This window comes from Triticum aestivum, chromosome 2A (genome assembly GCF_018294505.1).
Source record: "Triticum aestivum cultivar Chinese Spring chromosome 2A, IWGSC CS RefSeq v2.1, whole genome shotgun sequence".
Lineage (NCBI taxonomy): Eukaryota > Viridiplantae > Streptophyta > Magnoliopsida > Poales > Poaceae > Triticum > Triticum aestivum.
In genome coordinates, this window is record NC_057797.1 from 648,991,372 (window position 1) to 648,991,594 (window position 223).

Genomic DNA, 223 nt, shown 5'->3' on the forward strand with positions numbered 1-223 from the left:
TTTTGTCTGGCCCTGGAGTGGTATACGCTCCGAGTGTTCTTTATGTTCTTGGCAGTCTGTAAAGAGGTGGTGCACTGCACTGGGCACTTGCCACTGGCCTTAACTTCTTTGTACGTCTGTTAAAAATTTATGGGCGGAGGAGGGACCTCAGCACTAGCTCGACTGTTGCTATAACAGTAGGAACAGTGAGGTGTGCGTATATGCACATCTCTTGGGGTAGTAC